The 17734-nt window shown below is 36.5% G+C and overlaps 1 protein-coding gene and 1 long non-coding RNA gene across 5 annotated transcripts in view; one reads left to right on the top strand and one right to left on the bottom strand.

The window, feature by feature from the left end:
* The window catches only part of LOC112028507 (probable disease resistance protein At4g27220), an 89608-nt gene that overhangs the window by 26025 nt on the left and 45849 nt on the right, over window positions 1–17734 (bottom strand). The gene's annotated exons all lie outside the window — the stretch shown is intronic.
* Window positions 2162–6251, top strand: LOC112028508 (uncharacterized). Of its 3 annotated transcripts, XR_010629102.1 has the most exons (6): window positions 2162–2230; window positions 2410–2562; window positions 3872–3946; window positions 4385–4465; window positions 4559–4668; window positions 4847–6251. It is a non-coding gene; the product is annotated as an uncharacterized LOC112028508 (long non-coding RNA). The 3 variants fall into 3 exon arrangements; XR_010629100.1 differs by lacking the exon at window positions 4385–4465 and having other exon boundaries at window positions 4847–6250; XR_010629101.1 differs by lacking the exons at window positions 4385–4465; window positions 4559–4668.

Genomic DNA, 17734 nt, shown 5'->3' with positions numbered 1-17734 from the left:
TATTTTCCCCCCCCCCCCCCCCCCACACACACACAAAAAGTCTTCACCATGCTTTACCCCCTTTTTTTTTTTAATTTTATTTTAAAATATTGGTTTGAGTCATTGGAGGTTGGGTTTCTATGTAATGACAATTTTCTTTTGCCAAGTGTTATATCATGAGTTTGAGTATGGAATCAACCTCTCTTAAAATTTAGGGTAAGACTACATGTTAATCACCTTTCTTAGACCTTAACAAAAAAAAGTCTTGTACATTGGGTGTGATCTATTTTATGCATTAAGTCATTAGAAAACACCTCATAAATTAAAAGTGTTGGAGTGAGTGTGTTTCAAACACTTAACATTTGCTTTGTGTCCACATTTGTTAGGAATAAACCTTGTTATAAGTTTATAAGCTTTTGCATATCTCAAGTGGTAGTTGGAATACAATGGGCTAGGTGTTGGTTTAGGCTTGGGTCTGTTATATCTCTCTTAGGCCTCATTCCTTTTCCCTTTCTTTTCCTTTTGGCCCAATTCAATTCAACCCTTTGGAGGCATTTAATGTGCTGCCCGTTGGGCATGCACAGTAATCATTGGAACAGCCCAAGTCCTTTGCTTAGTTGGCTTATAAAACCCTACAACTCACACTATTCACATAAGTCATTCTTCATTTCTCTAGCCGTCTCCCTCCTTTGTTTGCTCTAGTTTTTCTGCACAGAATTTTAGCTTTAATTTTTTTGGTTAATTTTAAGAAAAGGCAAGTAAGGTTGTTCTTAGTTCTTCTTGCTTGGGTGTGCGTCCAACTTGAAGAATTTGCTATAGTCTAATCCTAGAGGATTGTTCGGCCAAGAGAGCCATTCACACTGAGTACTACTCCGTGTGGCACGAATCAACCTTAAAGACAACGCATTTTGCGTGATTCTATAGTTTGTGAGATCTTTTCTAACTTTTTCTATTTATTTTTGTCATTGCTAATTTTTAAGGGTTGTAATTGTTGAATCAAAACTTGTTTATTTAGCATATTTCCTAAAAAGTACTAGCTCCAAATGTCAAACAATGCTAGATGCAGAAGATACCACAATCGTAAATGTGCAATGCTCGATGTAGTAGGTATTTGGGCCAAAGGAATAAGTATGAGGAGATGGTGATAACAACTAAACCAATACAATAAGAAAATAAATGATCTTGTACATATTTAATATAATGATGTACCTTTAAATTTGATATAATACATTCCTTTCTGTTAAATAAAAATGACAACAATGGCATAGAGAACAATGGCCTCCAATAGGTCTTATGCTCATACTAAGATTATTGTACAAGAAATTATAATAAAAAAATTGCAAACCTAACCATTATGCAATTCCATGTACAATATTCTACTCCTTCATTTTGTGGAATCCATAACCAAATAGTGGAATTGAAATTTGCTCACCTGTACTTAAAAGGAAAGTGAACACAAACTAGACACCAAACAAACATGCACTTAAGAGTCTTAGTCACATTTTCCTCCCTCCTAATAACTAGGATCGATAAGGGGGTATTTATAGTAAAAGTGATTACATTTCACTCTTTTTTTTATTATTATTTATTTATTATTCACTTGACTTTAGACTCATCCTAGAGTTAGGCATGATCAAACAGTCAAATGTTTAGTCAAATCTTGGTCAAAGGAGTTGAGAGATGCATTTGAGTATAATAAAATGGAAATTTTTGTTGTTTTAATTTCTAAATGAAATTTCAATTTTTATAATTTTCAAAGGTCAAACTAAAATTTTTTTCTCGTAAATCAAAGAAGGACAAAATATGGTATTGACACATATATAATTTGAATACCTAAATCAAATTCTACATAATTTTCCGCACTATCGTTTTCTCTACTATGATGGTATTATTGATGGCATTGGGTGCATAAATCATTAGATTGTTGGAGAGAGAACTTTTTAGGAGATTCCAATTGAGTAGTTAATAAAACATATTATTAGGACACCACTAAACCAAAATGTTAAGTTTGTGAATTGGGTCCAACTATGTTATATTTGTTGCTCATATAACAAAATGATGCTTCAAAAAAATATTATTCACATGAAATAATGAATTTTTTGAATAAAAAAAAAAACTGATTTGTATTAGCACAATGGCGCAACTTGATTATCAAATTTTTGACCATTGATAACATTTTTTTTTTTTTTTTTTGGGCAGATCAAGCATAGATTGCTTCATTAGCTTTCAACCCAGCAATTCAATATGCAAGGTAAATGATGAGGATAGTTTCTCTATTTCATGGACTTAGAAACTTAGAAATTTTTCTCTCATCTATATCTCCTCTGCTCCGCTCTCAAACTCTAAAACACACAAAGGCTGAAACTAATCACGTATTAGAGAGCTTTAATCTCTTTTCTCTCCTTTTTTTTTTTTCAATATGCAAACAAGGTATTTGATGAGGATAATTTAAGCGTGAGAGAAAGTTCCAACGATAGGCCGATGAGAAAGAAGGAAGCAATCAGAAGTAGAGAGAAAAATTTTCAGTCCATACGCTCTGTGGAAGAGAATTACCTCCACAGTTGCTTTGCTCATACTGGAGAGGTATAACTCTGTAAATTTTCTATGCCATCGTCTTTGTCTTTGGATTTGTGATTGTCGTCTTTAGCAAACCCTAAGAAGCCCACTATTTTCCTCAACAACCACACCGGGAATTTGAGAAGAAAAAAGGCGCTGATTGTTTGGTAGTTTTTGTCCAGTATTGTATGGTTGTGAGAGAAAAATAAAAGATGATATAAATAATTAAATAAGAAAGATCTTGGAAGAGAGAAAGAGAAAGAGAAGTGGTGGGAAGAAAAGTTAAGTATATAGTGGGTGGCCGTGGTCTTTTTCGGGGTTTCTTATTGCTGGCTTAACTCACTTAACAGCTTTTCTTTTTGTCTGCCTTTTTGTTTACTTGCACCCAAAATTTTGGTGCAGCTTTTGGGTAATACTGTAGCTAAGGGTCTCATCATTCTTCGGGTTTTCAACTTTTTTTTTTAATGGAGATCAAATTGACACTCTACTCTCATAAACTTGGATCAAGTCCCCTTTTGGATGCATCTATTTTGCCATAAGAAAATGTTTCTGCCATCCCCTATTTAATAACAAAGAAACTGCCTAACCATGTCTCTAATCTTAAGCAATTTTTGGGGTTTTATGAATGTTTTTGCATTTTAGGCGACAACCCTCCTAAAAATTATTAGACAAGAAGAGAATAGTTTTTTATGGAGTAATATTTGCTGCCTCTTATTGCTTGAGCTATAGCTTAAATACAACTATGACAAATTCATTTAAAATTGAATACAATTTCAACATGTATTTTTGGGTGCAGCACATCACGCATAGAAATCGTAATTTACTTAGGTTTAGAAACCCTTATTTTTTTTGGTTATTTGTTGGTTTATAAATTGTATTAAGTTCTTTTATGTGTTTCTATACAGTTTTGTACACTCTATTCAATACTGTTAGTGGAAGCAATTGGACTTGCTCGGTGAGCTTATAGGTATTGATATAAATTTCATGTAAAATTGTGAGCGGTGTTAATGCAACTTAAAAGTGATTGTCTATTCAGTACTGCTAGAAATAATTCTTGCTGCTGGCTGGGTCATGTAATTAATTGGACGTGGACATAAAAGAAATCCATTTATGAATGAGGAGTAGGAGGAATACATGTTGCGTACACACCCCTTTTTAGGTTTTAATTCATTCAACTGACTACCTACTATTGTAGTTTACTTTTAATTCTTTTTTCTTCAATCCTTATATGATGGTTGTTGTTGAAAGGTAAAGATACTTATTTTTTGAAAAAAAAAAAAAACCAATAAACAACCGAATTAAATTCTATTCAATTCTTTTAAGTGTTTCTATACAGTTTTGTAGGCTCTATTCAGTACTGTTAGTGGAAGCAATTGGACTTGCTCGGTGATTTTGCTGAAGGAGCTTACAGGTATTGATATAAATTATTATTATTTAAAAAATTTCATCAATTATTAATATACAATGAATCACTGGATGCTATTAAAAGAGGATTAGATGTCAAATTATAGAATAAATTTCATGGGTTTGGTTGTGTTGAGGATGTAGGGTTAATTTGAGAGGTACTTTTTGTTTTTATTTTTTTACCCAGCAGATACACATTGCATTAACAGTAAACACAAGGAAAGGTAGGAAACCCATAAACACCACTCCATAGTAAATTATTGCTTAACATACGTGGTGAAGATCTTTTTGGAAAAAATTATTGCGTTATGCAGATTGGAATTTTAAGCCATGTTTGCTTAACGTCACAACTAATAAATTATTGCATGGTTTCTTGACTATATCTATCTCCGTTTGGATTGTTCCTCCTTTTTTATTATTTTTTAATTTGCTTCTTCCTTTACAGCGACTCAGCTTTCTCGCACACAAACCTCCTTGACCAACGCAATCATTAAACCTACATTAGTATCTGTAGGAGCGTTTCTAGGTTGTTTGTTCCAATCATGATTCTAGGCAGTATTTGTACATCCCACTCTTGAAATTTAATATTAATTTAGACCAATTATTACACGTTTCATAGGTTAAAAGAGAAGAGACAGAAAAGATGATTCAGGGTAGTTTTTGGGATGAATCGGAGGATTGTGACTTTTCATGCCCCTTTGATGTCCATAGATTTACAAGCCATGTATAGTAAGTTTATAATTTATTGTTAATGTTATTGAAAGTGTCAAAGTTTATAATTTTTAGTCCAAATTTTGTAGTTTGTTATTGTGATTTTTTTGTCATTTTGGTCATTATTTTAATTTATGAAAGGATCTAAGAATATATTATGCCCTCAATAATAGTTTTTTTACCCCTATTGTTTTAGGGACTCTATATACTTGAGACTCTATGATGTTTGAAGTTTCCGAGCAAGGTATGCTTTCAGTTTTTGATATTAATTTTTGGAGTGCATGTTTCATTTGGATTTTCTACATTGATAATGTTTGCAACCTCTTTATCAAAGAAAAGTTATTCTTAGGGAAAAATGTCAACAAAAACTTAATAGTCGAATAAATTTATTTTTAAAAATTACTGATTTTATCAAAATTTGTTCTAACTTCAGTTATATATATTTTTCCCTAGAGGATATAAAAATAAGCAGATATGGGGCTTCATCGTTTCAGATTAGCTTTTTACTTATCTTAAATTCTTAATCATGTATAAGGCAATAATCAATGAAGTAGGAGCCTATGTTGCCAAAAATATCTGTGTCATGTATCTTTCTATTTTGAAAGAACGATATTCTCTTTATTTAGCCTTCACGACTACCATTTTAGTTTGAGTAAACTTAACAATTTAAAATATGATCATTAGGTTCATATTCTTTTGTATATTAACCTTAACAAATTATATTTACTCTATTTTCAAAAAAATGTAATGTAATTGAAAAATGACCCCTTAAAATTCTGCCACTTATGAGTTAAAAAGCGATAAACTATCTTGTTTGGCAACACTACACACCGTTTAAAATATATTTGAGCCCATATTTGCCCACTTTTGCATACCAGGAAGGATGCAAATGAAGCTGACTATTCTGAATGCCTAATGTATTAGGAAAGCAATACAAAATGTTTTAATGCAGTTGTGGTTTTGCTCTGTTATTGTTCTATTTCATCATTGATAGCTATAAAGATTCTTTTTCCTTTTTTCTTTTATTTTTTTTTTGGTGGCATATTGAGTTCCTGTTGGGTTTTCATTGTTGGTGGGAAAGTAACTTTTTCCTTTTTATTTTATGAGAAGAGTTTTTGAGGAATTCACATTTTTTTTATCACTGAAATTCAACATAATACCTACAGCCATCCAAAATTCATACTTTTAAGAAATGATAATATGTATTTGTACAATGATCATCTATTCTTCATGGATAGGATTAATTGTCTTTTGTCAAGTGGAATGTTCAACGACAATTGCTACTCTTCAATTGTTTTCTTTTCACATTTAAGTGTCAAAGGAACTTTAAAATAAAAAATACACGAGAATATAGACATTATCCATCACCAACAACTTTAACATACCCCTATTTTGTCCTCTATATTTCTGTGAATTTTAAACTTGGGCAAGTTGGTACAGGTATACATTAAGGAATTTATTAGGATATGCATATGTGTAGACTTTTGGTGGAGAAGCACTGATATTAAGAGTGGATATTTAACACTTCTAAGACGCATCAGAAAAACTCAATAAATCTTCATGTTGGTCGTGCCAAACATATCAAAAAATATATATTTCTAATCCAATATTAATAGCTTTTCTTGAAAAACTTTGCAAGAAGAGAGCTTATGATAAGTAGACTTTGACAACCTGTATTTCTGAAACACTTTAAACAAAACTCATCAAGGCATCTTGTGTGAAACAGAAATAAATAGATTGCATACAAGTATAAAGAACATGTGTATAAAGATAGAAAAGAAACAACACATGAAGAGAGAGGTGAAAGAAACATACATCAACATATATAAGAGATAAGATAAGTACAATGTATGTAAAAATGGTCAAAGGACCTCATATACAAGACCAATGTATCTAAGAGATAAGAAAAAAAAAATACACATAGCCTCACTATATCCCTCAAAAATAACAACACTCCCCCTATCAAAAATGTCCACACTCCCCTTATCAAAAATGTCCTATACTAACTCTCCCCCTAAGATGACTACTCTCATATCCCCAAACTACTCCCCCTTTTTGTCACGAGTGACAAAGGGTAGAGTGTCATGTAGACATCTCATCGGCAGAGTTAGCATCCCCATCATCATCATCATCATCATCCTCAAAATCTGACGCTGCTGGAGTAGACGGTGAAGGAGTAGCCTCTGGAGCAAATCCACCCATGATCGCCTGCCATCGTGCAATACGACCCACACGAACATTCACCTGATACAACTCAGCAAAGAGTGTATCAAGACGAGTGTCCATGTGCTGCAGCTGCGCCATAATATCACCAAGGGATACATCGCTCGAAGAGGAAGAATGAGCAGATGTAGATGGAGCTAATCTGGATGGCGCTGAACGGGAGGGAGGAGTGGCACCTGGCTGTCTCGACCTGAACTGCGCCTCACTACGTTTTACGGTAGCGGCATCTATGGCAGATATGTGTGTGAAGTGGTCAGACACAGGAAAGGGAACGGAAAAATGGCGTAAAATCCGCGTGATAGCAGAAGGAAAGATGAGCTTATCACGGAACGCCGAATCAAGATAAACCTCTATGATAGACCGGATGAAGTGAGAAGGGAAGTATATGGTAAGATGCTCAAGCAAAGATAGCAAAAATCGAGCACGAGGCTCTGTGATAGAGTTATAGTGAGAAAGAGGATGGAGAACAAAAGTCATCACCATGTTAATGAATCTAGGACCTTTAGCAAAAGGCCTACATGATGTGAACTGATACTCACCCTAATCAACAGGGCACTCACAAAAAGTAGAAATGAGCTCATCTTTGGAAACAGTCCTCAGACGCTCACAAGAGGGGTAATCAGGAAACTCTATCCTAGGTACCCTAAGCACATCCGCAACAAGTTGTGGTATGACAGGAATGCGCATACCTCGAACGCGAGTGACAAAGTGAGGTACTAAAAGATCAATCCCGTGCATGTTGGAGTAGAACTACTGTATCAGCACGAGAGGGCAAGTGACCGAGATGTCACACAGTGACCCCCATCCCCTACTGTTAATGACAAAGGGAAGGTCAGTGTCGGCGAAGTCCGCCAGAATAACTTGGCGTTCCGAATGAACACCTCGTTTAGAAAAGTTCTCCGAAAATGCCTTATGGGCATCTCCATCACGGAACCGAATGTTAAAGGGAGCAGTATCTGAAGAAGTAGAAGCTCTAGAACGCAGAGGGTTCCGAGCAGGAGTGGATTTACGTTTGGGTGCCATAGACACTACTAACGTAAAAGAATGAGAGAAAGAGAGAGAGAGACACTCAAAAAATTTCCCAAAACAGTTCAAAAATGACAAATATTTTGAATAACAAGTACATATGCATGGGAATGCATGATTATGTGATATGTAAAACACAAATATCATCATGGGCTCAGCCCAATCCAATCCTACCAGCACACAGTATATGGCACACATCTAAATGCATGTAAATATCAGTATAATGCACATGAAATGCAATGTATGAAATTTTAACAACATTTAAGAGTAAACCCAACCCAAAATTTCAAGAAAAACTCAACAATTTTGAAAAACCCCAAATTTTTATGAAAAATCCCAAAACTAGGTTTTCAAACATGCAATGCATGAAAAATGAAGAGAATAGAGATCTTACCAAGTGATATGAGCAAGAAATGATCAAGATCCATGAAGGTTGAAGGATTTGAGTGAAAGGAGAGTGAAAGGGAGATGAACAGACACGGAGAGATCGAGAGAGTTCGAGTGAAAAAAAAAAAAAAAAAAAAATCGCGACAATTCCTTAAATAGGCACCTCAGTAAATCTTGACAGCTAAGGTGTCGAGAGGTATCGAGGAAGCTGTCGAGGAAGGTATCGAGAAAAATGCCTTCGATAGCTGGAGGTGTCGAGAGGTATCGAGATGCATGAAGAAAAATAGATACGTGATGCTCGATCGATCGCGAAGGTGTCGAGAAGGTATCGAGGAGACAGAAGATTTCTCGATCGATCCGCAAGGTGTCAAGACAGGTGTCGAGAAAGAAGACTCAAACAACATAAGTGAATCTCTATCGATCCATCATGTGTCGAGAATCTATCGATGGGACAGAGACTTTCTCGATCGATCCATCAGGTGTCGAAGAGGTGTCGAGATTGCTATAAGAAACAACTTGAGAAGCTCGACAGATGACTAGGTATCGAGGAGGTGTCGAGGGAGGTGTCGAGCCAGTAGAAAAAGGCAATTTATCGAGAAGGGAAAAACACAGACATGAATGCAATCCAACACACATCTCAACCAAAGATCCACTCAACATATAAATCTCTCAAAAACATCTCTCAACAAAAATATAAGCACAAGGATCATGCAAAACACACACACACACTAAACAAGTCTAACCAATTTTTATTTCAAAAACAAGTTATGACAGTTTAGTGAGCATACATTAGCACATGTAAAACCTTTGTGATGGCCAAATCACATTGTACCTGCACATGTATCAAAAGTAGCAAAGAATATTGCGTGTTGTGTGTGAAAAATATCGCAAGATTACATATATGTATAGATGTTATGACGATCTGAGATAAGAGAAAATAACTTTTAACTCACACACAATCATAACTGTTTGATGGGAACTATCACCTTTGAGGTACATCCTATAACTCCCACATCTCCTAGAATACACGCTTGCAACCATATTTAAAGTATTTTTAATCTTTTTGCTTTTTATTTTCTTTGCATGTTTTCTTTTATTTTAGCATATCATACATGGGTATATAAAAGAGAGAAAAGAAATACCCAAGATGTTAAGCATTTGACATCGCACTTTTGCTATGCCGAAGCATACGAATGTCTTTGACACTGTACTTTTGCTATACCGAAGCATATAGGTGCTATATTATGATTGGCGGGCACCAGTGGTGAGATGGTTATTTATGCCTTTCTCTTAGGATTTTCTAGTCCTACCCATCAAAAAGAGTGATATGAGTGTTAAGTTTTAAGAGATAATCGAATCTTACTCATCACAAACAAGAGCCACAAAGCTCACTTGCTTAGTTGTACATAGAGATGCTCATCTAAGCTACAAGAGATACAAAGTTTAGAAAACTTTGTTTCATTGGCCATCCAAGGTACACAAGTACCAAAGTACACAAAACACACACTGTTTTTGTATTTTTCTGATTTTTTCAAATTTTTTTTTAAAAATAAAAACAAAATAAACAAAACTGAAAGTAAACACACAAAACATGTTAAACAAAATAATGCAAAAACTAAACTGACCCAGCAGAAAAACAAAGCACACAAGCAATGCAAAACTCAGAAAAACAAGAGGAAAAAGAAAGTGATGAAATCACTTAAAGTCCTTTTTCTTCCACACCTTGGAAGAGCCTTTCCTTTGATTGAATCCTTGAACCGGTGGTGAAAGGGAATAATTTAACCCGTTCAAGTTCGAAAGGAACATGAGGGCTTTCAGAAGATCTCCAAGAGGAGCAAGAGAGGATTGAGGCTGATTTTGGCTTCCAGATGCTATCATGCCATTGCTCTGTTGAGTGGCTAACCACTTATAGCAATTTGGTCTAATATGACCGGCAGCTCCACAATGATGACAGAGATGCTGCTTTTTTTGTTTAGACTTTTGAGAGTTAGGCTTCTTAGCCCTAGGGTTTTTATCATATTTCTTATCTTGCTTAGGGGGTGCTCCTAAGATAGATTTACCCTTGTCTAAGTTCTCACTAGCTAATTCAGTTTTGACATTAATATTCTCAATTTCAGTATTATTAGCAGGAGGAACAAAAATAGTATTGCTAGTAGAAGCAGTATTAGAGAAAGAAATACCATACCCAAACCAGTTCGATCCGAAGCAGATTTCTGATTGCTAAGCATCTCATCAAGCTTTGCACTTGAAGTCCTCTCTAGTTGAGCTCTGACTTGAAATAGTTTTGCTTCAAGCTTCTTGGTCTTCTTAGCCAAAAAGGTGTTTTCAAATCTCAGTGCTCCAATAGTTTGATTCGCCTCATCAAACTTTGTGGACAACTCTTCACAATCAAGTTCCACATTACTGAGCTTCTTGGTGGCCAGCCTGTATAATTTCTCATGCTTTTCAGAGAGCTTGTAAAGCTTCTCATAGTTTGAATGGATATCATCTTGATCATCCATTTTCTCAAATTTTGACTCCACCAGTTCTTCTTCTTCATCCACTTCTTCAACAATCCCTTCAGTAGGATTGACTGTGGCAGTGAAGGCATTTAAGATTCCGTCATCCTCATTGTCAGAATCATCTTCAGGCTCAGTGTCACTTAGAGTTGCAACAAGTGCCTTGCTTTTCCCAATGCTCTTGAGATATGTAGGACATTCATGTTTCATGTGTCCGAACCCATGACATCCAAAGCACTTTGGTACTGCAGGAATAGTGTACTGACTTCCATCCTTAGCATCCTTCTTCCCTTTGTCTTGGCTTTTAGACTGTGAAGAACTGAACTGCCTACGGTCCTTGTCGAAGCTCCTTCCATTGGCATTCTTCATAAACTTCTTGAACTGCCGAGTGATGTAGGACTTCATCTTAGAATCTTAATCATCGGAAGACTCATCTGTATCACTGTTCTTTGCCTTCAAGGCCATGCTTTTACCTTTACTTGACTTGCCAATCCTAGATAATCCTATCTCATAGGTTTGCAAGTTTCCTACTAGCTCAGTCAAAGGAATCTTGTCAATGTCCCTTGATTCTTCTATCGCCATAATCTTGGCATGGAATCTCTCGGGTAGAGATCTGAGCACCTTCCTTACAATCTTGGGTTCAGGGATGGTTTCTCCAAGATTGAAGGCTGAGTTCACTATGTCCTTGAGCTTGGCATAGAACTCATCAAATGACTCATCCTCCTCCATCTTAATTTCTTCAAAGCTTGTAGTAAGCCTCTGAAGCTTTGAGTTTTTAACAGCCTTTGTGCCTTCATAGGTAGTCTGGAGGATGGTCCAAGCCTCCTTAGCAGTTTCAGTTGAGGATATCTTTTTGAACTCCTCATTTGTGACTGCGCTAAATAGGGCATTTAATGCTCTGCTGTTGAAGTTAGCCGCCTTTATCTTAGTATCATCCTAATCGGCCGGATCTTCTGTTGGCTTAGTCCAGCCAATCTCTACAGCTTGCCACACTTTTTCATCTAAAGACTGCAAGAAAGCTCTCATGCGTACTTTCCAGTATGCATAGTTAGTGTCATCAAATAAAGGAGGTATAATTAAAGATTGTCCTCTATCCATGACAAACAGGGATCAATGGATCAACACAGAAAAGATTAAACCCTAATCAGAGTGTGCCCGCTCTGATACCACTTGTTAGTTCATAATCTGAATGACCCCTTGTGATTAACCCTAATTAATTAATTTAGCCAAGTAATTAATTAATCAATTAATCATGCAATTTTATGGAAGCACAAACAAATCACCAACAACTTAATATGCAGCGGAAAATAAATAACATGGTGATTTGTTTACGAATAGGGAAAACCCTAATGGCAAAAACCCCACTGGGTGATTTTCAGGTCACCACTCCCGAAACTCCACTATTATCAAATCAAGCGGTTACAAGTAAAGGAATCTCAAGTACCTTACCAACCTACAGTTGAACCCTTACCCCAATATCCAATTGGACTTGATCTATAGTGACAGTCTCCACCTTTGATGCACGGCTCCCAAGTACGTGACTAACCAATGTGCGGATCCAAGTACGCGACTTCAGAACACCAACTGAGGAAGAATGGTTGGCTGCAAAGTTCTTCAGTTCATCCTTTATGATGAATAGCAGGAAGATGCTTGGTTACAAAATCCTATGGTGCAAATACACAACAACTTATTGATGGAAGATGAACTAGGTCAAGAAGTTCGTCTGTTGATCACAATTTGCTTGAACAGAGATTGCTCAATGATAATGCAACTTGTGTCACCCTGGACGGCTCTTAAAATAATCCTTTTATATGTTTAGGGTTAGAAGAAAAGAAGGCCCAAAAACATATTCACGGATCCCAAGAAAATCATATTGGAAATCTGACTTTTTAAATCTCGACAGATAGCAGGTGTCGAGGTAGCTGTCGAGTTTTAAAAACTTTGCACTTCAGCTTGCTTTCTCTTAGATAGACTTGATGACTTCAACACTTGACTTTGAAACATTGTTTCTTGAAGTATTAAAAACACCTAGAACTACCCAATTACAAGTAGAGTGCGTTTTGTCAAAGGATTAGCCAATTTACATAAATAAGTGACATATGTTCTTAAACAAGTTAAAACATATATGTCCTAACAATAGAGAAGACTGCCAATCATACTCCGATAAAGAGTTGGATCAACGTGAACACCGGCTGCATCTATGCTCAACTTTGCCAAGGAACTCATGGGAGTTGAGGTATGTTTCTTGGAGTTCAGACCAAATCTTTTGACAAGATTTTTGGCATACTTTTCTTGAGAAATAAATATTCCATCTCTCCGTTGTTTCACTTGAAGTCCAAGGAAGTAGTTCAGCTCTCCCACCATACTCATTTCAAATTCCCTTTTCATTTCTTCTGAGAATTCATGAGCAAGTTTATCAATTGTGGATCCAAATACGATATCATCCACGTACACTTAAGCGACAAGAAGGGATTTTTCATCTCTTTTAACAAATAATGTGCGATCTGCTTGACCTCTCTTGAACCCACGATCCAATAGGTAGGTAGTGAGAAGGTCATACCATGCTTTTGGTGCTTGCTTCAACCCATACAAAGCTTTCTTCAATCTTAGTACATGACCCGTGAAGTGAGGATCTTCAAACCCCTTTGGTTGTTTAACGAAAACTTCTTCATTGAGAAAACCGTTTAAGAAGGCACTTTTTACATCCATTTGGTACAACTTGAAATCCATGATACATGCTATGGATAAGAGAATCCGAATGGATTCTAATCTTGCTACTGGAGCAAAAGATTCGTCAAAATCTATGCCTTCCACCGGAGTATACCCTTGAGCCACCAATCTAGACTTATTTCTGATGACTTCACCATTTTCATCTGTTTTGTTCTTAAAAATCCACTTGGTGCCGATCACATGTGTATCTTCAGGCCTTGGAACCAATTCCCACACATCATTTCTAACAAATTGGCGTAGCTCCTGGTGCATAGACTCTACCCAATTTTCATCTTTCAGTGCTTCTTCTACCTTTTTGGGTTCAAATTGAGCAAGATAACAGTTGTATGTTACATGGTTAGCAGTATACTTCAGCCCTTTTCTCAAACAAAGTCCTTCGTTCACATCCCCAATGATATTACTTGATGGGTGATTAAGAGTCACTCTTGATGAAGGTTTCTTGGAAGTTAAGAGTTCCTCATCACGAGAAATTGGGGTTTGAATTTCTGGAGGAGTGAGTGGACTTGAGACTTCTTGTGTTGATCTAGTCTCTATTCTTGATACAGGAGGTGTGGTCTCCTTTTCGGGTGTTACTTTCTCAGCATCATCACCTAAAGGCATATCATCATCATCCTCATTCTCCTTGAGTTTGAGCCCCTTTCCATCATCCTCAATTTCCTTTTCAGATATGGTGTTGTCTATGACCATATTGATGACTCCATCACCGTCTTAGTGCGCTTGTTATACACTCTATAAGCTCGGCTATTTGTGGAGTATCCCAGAAGTATTCCTTCATCACTCTTAGCATCAAATTTTCCCGGATTTTCCCTGTCATTTAGAATATAGCATGTGCTCCCAAACACTCTGAAATACTTCACCTTGGGTTTCTTTTCTCTCCATCTCTTCTTTGTCCCCGCTCGGAAATAAATTCTGTTACAAATGTGACAGGCTGTGTTCACAGCTTCAGCCCAGAACCTTTGAGGAATGTTTTTATTAAGTAGCATGACTCTAGTCATCTCTTGGATCACCCGGTTCTTTCTTTCAACCACCCCATTTTGTTGTGGAGTCTTTGGAGCTGAAAATTCCTTCTTGATACCATACTCTTCACAAAATGATTCGAATTTCGCATTCTCAAATTCCTTCCCATGATCACTTCTGATTTTGACTATGTGAACTCCTTTTTCATTTTGCAATCTCTTGCATAATCTTTGCATTTTATCACATGCTTCAGACTTCTCTCTGAGGAATTCCACCCAAGAGTACCTTGAGAAATCATCAACTATCACCATAATGTATCTCTTTCCTCCCAGGCTTTCAGTCCTTGTAGGCCCCATTAGATCTACGTGAAGAAGTTCCAAACACTGTGAGGTAGCAATCACATTCACCTTAGGATGATTTGCTTTTGTTTGTTTCCCTATTTGACATGCTCCATATATAATCTTCTCCACCTTTCCAAACTTTGGAAGTCCCTCAACGGCCTCAAGTTTAGAGACTTTACATACTTGTTTGAAGTTTGCATGTCCAAACCTGTGATGCCACAATTTCAGCATATCAACACGAGCACTTCTACACGAAATAGGTGCCGTAGGTACTACTCCATAGCAATTATCAATAGTCCTATTTCCTTCCAAGACTTGAATCCCTTTCTCATCAATGATTATGCACCCCTTCTTTAAGAATTGAACGAGAAAATCTTCATCACATATTTGAGTAATACTAAGGAGATTTGCCTTCAATCCTTTGATGTATAGTACTTCTTTCAACAAAGGTAGTCCCGGTATTTCAACCGTCCCTTTCCCAAGAACTTGAGCATAACTCTCATCACCAAAAGTCACATAATCACATGCTTTCTCTTTAAGAGTCATAAACAATGATTTATCTCCTGTCATATGACGAGAACATCCACTGTCAAGATACCATAAACATGAATTAAATACCTTTAATGAGGTGTGCACAAACATACACGCATGAGACAAGCATTCTTGACCATCAAACAAAAATTCATTGTTATTCTCCATGCTCATTCAAATTCAATTTCAGATAATCAACCTTTTCACACAATGATCTATTTCTTCTTTTGTATTTCTCAATCAAAGAGTTAGACTCACATAGACTATTGTGAAGAGTGTAGTTCTTGCTTTCAAAATATTTTAGCATGTGAATAAACATCGTAGCATGTTTCCTGGATGTAATTAGCTCTAAGAGTTCATTTTTAGAGTATCCCTCAAATATACTCATAGAGTCATTATCACAAACACTTAAACCACAATTCAGCATACCCCTTTTTACAGCATCATCCATAGCCGAGGGGTCTAGGATCGCACTCAGGTAATCAAACCACAAAGAGTGCACCCGCTCTGATACCAAATGAAAGTTCAATATGGGTATGAAACACCCTTGAACGTTTAGACCCCCAATAACAAAGATACCAACACAAGCTATATAACAAACAACTTATGTGCGGAAAATGATAAACAGCTTATATCTGAATAGAGACACAATCTAAACCATAAATAATCACACACACAACTGTAATTAAATGGTAAAGATAAAGGGAAGAGAAATGCAAACACAAGGACAACACTCGATGTGTTATCGAAGAGGAAACCGAAGCCCTCGGCATAAAACCTCTCCGCCGCCCTCCAAGCGGTCAATAATCCACTAGAAAATGTAGTTAGGATACATGAATAGCAATAGACTCTCCAAGACTAATCTACCCAGGTACCTAAGCCCTCCAAGCTTCCTGCTCCAACGAGGTTGCGCCAAACCTTTTTCTTTTCTAGCTTACCGGATTCCACTATAGACCATAGCAACAACCAATCACCATTGGTTTCTTCCCAAACTGTTTCCCAAAGCACCAAATGGACCTTCTCACAGACGTGGGTGTGGTGAGATAAAGGTTTGGTAAATGACCTCTCAAGGGTATGACAATGGAGAGGAAGAGAGTAGAGAAATTTGTAGAGTCTCTTTAGATGAAGATTGGGGATGAGGCAATCTTATTTTTCTCTAGGGTTTTCTCTCACAAGATTCTCTCTGGAAGCTCTCTCAATATGATGGGTATAAGGGTGTATATATAGTAGGGTGAGAAGGGAATGCAAAACGTCAGTTTTTGCCAAATAGGGCAAGTTGGTGACTTGGTCTCGCGACTTGTCCAAGTCGCGAGTTCAAGTCGCGACGTAACTGCTTGGCCAGACTGGAACTTTTGTCCTGTAGCGTGACAGATGGCGCGACCTTTCAGCTTCCCAGTGTGCCTCTCACGTGTCAGCCTTTCGCGACTTGCCAGTCGCGATCCACCCGCGAGCTCTAGCCGCGAGCCTCTGTTTTTCTTGCACACGCTTGAGCTTTTCTTCACATCTTCTCACACACTACCCTTACAATTTTCCCACCTAAATACAGGGTTGCTAAATGCTAAAATACAAGCAAATTGGTCACGGAATAAAGCCAATTAAATGGTTGATTAAATTCAACCTTACACATTTGAATAGAAACTAAAAGTGTTCATATATAATATCTTAGCAAAATCTCAAAATTAGCATTTTCTTTGTCCTTTAACATACAGCTAATAATTTGGTTTATAAACAAAATATTTTGTGTAGTTTTTTGGTTGGTATGTATGTCATGTTAAAAAATGCATATATGCTTGTACTTCAATAGGATTTTTCTTTTTTTCTTTTTTAGTTAGTATGGTTTAGTAGGAGTTGTGAAATTGAATTAACCATCTATTGAATGGATAGAGTATGGAGAATATGTGTCTTAAATTAATGAGGTTGAGAAAATTTGTGTCCTAAGGTAGCTTAAACGAAACATAGTTTCTTATCAAACTTTGTGATCTATATGCATTTATGAAATATATATATATATATATTTTAATAGTTTCTTATCAAGCTTCTAAGATACATTTACTTTGTTCAATATATAAATGTTGGGGTTGAACAAAATCTACAAAGGTCTATATTCATTCCTCATGAAAGGGACATGATAGGCAAAAAATAAGAAGGGGAAAATAATTTGGCCGATAGGAAGGTAGCAGGAAAAAATCTCACATCATTCAAATTCTCCATTTCTCTTTGTCTCTCACCTTGTCTCAAAAGGGGGATATTTATTCATCTACCTTAAAAGAACAACTGAGATATGAAATGAGTACATAACTACACAAAAAGCAATGTAGAGACACATTGGAATTCACAAGAAAAAAAAATTAGTTGATGTTGAATCAACATCTTCATGTGCACTTGGTCGGA

This window comes from Quercus suber, unplaced genomic scaffold, assembly GCF_002906115.3.
Source record: "Quercus suber isolate HL8 unplaced genomic scaffold, Cork oak 2.0 scaffold_82, whole genome shotgun sequence".
Classification (NCBI taxonomy): Eukaryota; Viridiplantae; Streptophyta; class Magnoliopsida; order Fagales; family Fagaceae; genus Quercus; species Quercus suber.
Note: the sequence above shows the minus strand (reverse complement) of the source record. Positions and strands in the feature narration are given on the sequence as shown.